The following is a 2,228-nucleotide window of genomic DNA, read 5'->3' on the forward strand; positions in this document are numbered from 1 at the left end:
AGGACTTTCAGACTCATTCAAGTCTTTTGGCACTACACTGGTCTTTAGAGCCATACCTGTGATTCCTTACCCACCTCCCAAATACTGCCTTAGATAATTGTATTGGGAATGTTGCTTGAGTGATAGTACATATGAATCTCTTGAAATAAACCATGAATTAGAGCATTGCTAATTAGCACTAAGTTATTGTGAGTACTTCTGACTTCAGATAAGGTTAGCTCACAGGCCAAGAGAACCTCATTAAAATAATTAAAATTAACATAATGTGGTTTTATCAGCATTATTTCATTTATTCTTTTTTTGAGTTAATCAAAGTATCTATCCACTTATTTAATAGACATTTATGTATTTTTTCCTGTAACCTATTAATATTTTATTAAGTTTCTGGATTACATTTTCTTTTCATTTGAAAAACATTTTACTGATTAAAGATATTAATTCTTTGTTATATAATTGCAAATGTTCCCCATTCATCCTATGATATTTTCTATTTATTATTTTAATGTTTACTTAATCCAATGTTATTCTTTTTTTCATTTTTTCTTATAAATTTTCAATCATAATTAGGGAGATTTTACTAAAGCTAGGAACAAAATACTTTACCAAGTCTTTCTTTTACTGTTTGTGTGACTTTACATTTTTACATTTATACGTCTGATCCATTTGCAAGTTATATTCTTATACAATGTAAGAACTAGATGAGTTCAATTCTATCATTTTTCTTCTGAATGGCGTTAATCTATGATTTAGAAGATTAATTTATCCCCACTGATTTTCTATGTCAACTTTATCATAAATTCACTTGGTCTATTTCTAAAATGTCCTTTTTCTTTCATTTGTCTATCTCATTTTTTCCTATTTCAATCATAAAGCCCTCACCATATACACAATATTTATGAATATTCCTTTCTTCACAAATTCCATATTTATTTTCTATGCAAATTAAAAATAGTATAGTTTTAGTTAAAAAATAATTGATTTTTTTAAGTCATACTGAATTTGTGTATCAATCTGAAGAAAATTAACATCTTACTGAGACTGAGGTTTCCAAGAACATCAAATTCCTCTTCAGTTATTCAAGTTTACATCTATGACTTTAAAGATGTTTTAAAGTGGGATGGCATATTTCTTACATATTATGGGCATTTAAAATTATTTGTTACTATTGTAAATGCTCTTCTATTTTAATTATGAATGCTTTTTGTTTTTGTATGTGAGGTTATTAATTTCTGTACATCGACTTAGTACTCAATTTTTTTAATAGATTTTTCTCATTAATTGTACTAATTTTGCCATTTACTCTCTAAGATTATTCGTTCTTATGCCTTAAATTGTTTTTTGTTCATCTTTTTTGTTTATTTTTGTTATTTTGTTTATTGTCAGTAGCAAGCATATTATTCACAATAGTAGTTTAACATACCTTTGTATGTATGTATACATTCATTTATGTCTGGATAAGCTCATTTTTACCTATATTTAGCTAATTCTTTTTTGAGGAACCTGGGTTGAATTATCAAATTTTGTATTGGCACCCATGGAAATTGACATAAATATTTCTCCTTAAAACTCTTAATAATATATGAAGGTTGTCAAAGAAAAATTGTATGTATTAGATGGAATTAAAAAGGCAAGGAAGACATCATTCAGGAGTACAGCAATAGGGGAGGAGATTGAACTCAGGAGATATTAAACCAAAAAGTAAAAGAATTTTATTTTAATTTTATTTTGCATGTGCATTTTAAAAATATGTACTGCTTCACGAATTTGCATGTCATCCTTGTGCAGGGGTCACGCTAATCTTCTCTGTATGTTCCAATTTTAGTATATGTGCTGTCGAAGGGAGCATAGTAAGAGAGTTTTAAAGCATTGGAATGAAGTAGTGAAAATGTACTGGAGACTATTGGAGGCAAGCCACTGTCATTAGGTCATCTGTTTTAACTAATTAGTGCTTATGGAAGTGAGGTTACTACCCTCCCAGGAGATATCTTTCTTAATGATTACATTTCAAAAGGATAGCTCCCAGGTCATTAAGAAAAACATTCTTGAGTTGTAAAACTGTCAAAAGAATCTGGGAGACAATTTGTCTACATTACATGGGCCACTGGAAGAATTTACAATTAACAAATTTTCTAAAGTAAAGTCTCTAAGCAAAGTGAGGTCAGAGCGTACCATAGAAGGAAATCTGTCCAAAGTTTAGTTAAGCTGAGGGGAACATTCAGGTCCTCTTG

The 2,228-nt window shown here is 29.4% G+C and overlaps 1 non-coding gene across 1 annotated transcript; it reads right to left on the minus strand.

Moving 5' to 3' along the window:
- Positions 1 to 1,740: 1,740 nt before the first annotated feature.
- Positions 1,741 to 1,846, minus strand: LOC111725928. Its single transcript, XR_002773864.1, has one exon. It is a non-coding gene; the product is annotated as a U6 spliceosomal RNA (small nuclear RNA).
- Between the last annotated feature and the right edge of the window lie 382 nt (positions 1,847 to 2,228).

This window comes from Otolemur garnettii, unplaced genomic scaffold (assembly GCF_000181295.1).
Source record: "Otolemur garnettii isolate 467f Iridium unplaced genomic scaffold, OtoGar3 scaffold00002, whole genome shotgun sequence".
Taxonomy (NCBI): domain Eukaryota; kingdom Metazoa; phylum Chordata; class Mammalia; order Primates; family Galagidae; genus Otolemur; species Otolemur garnettii.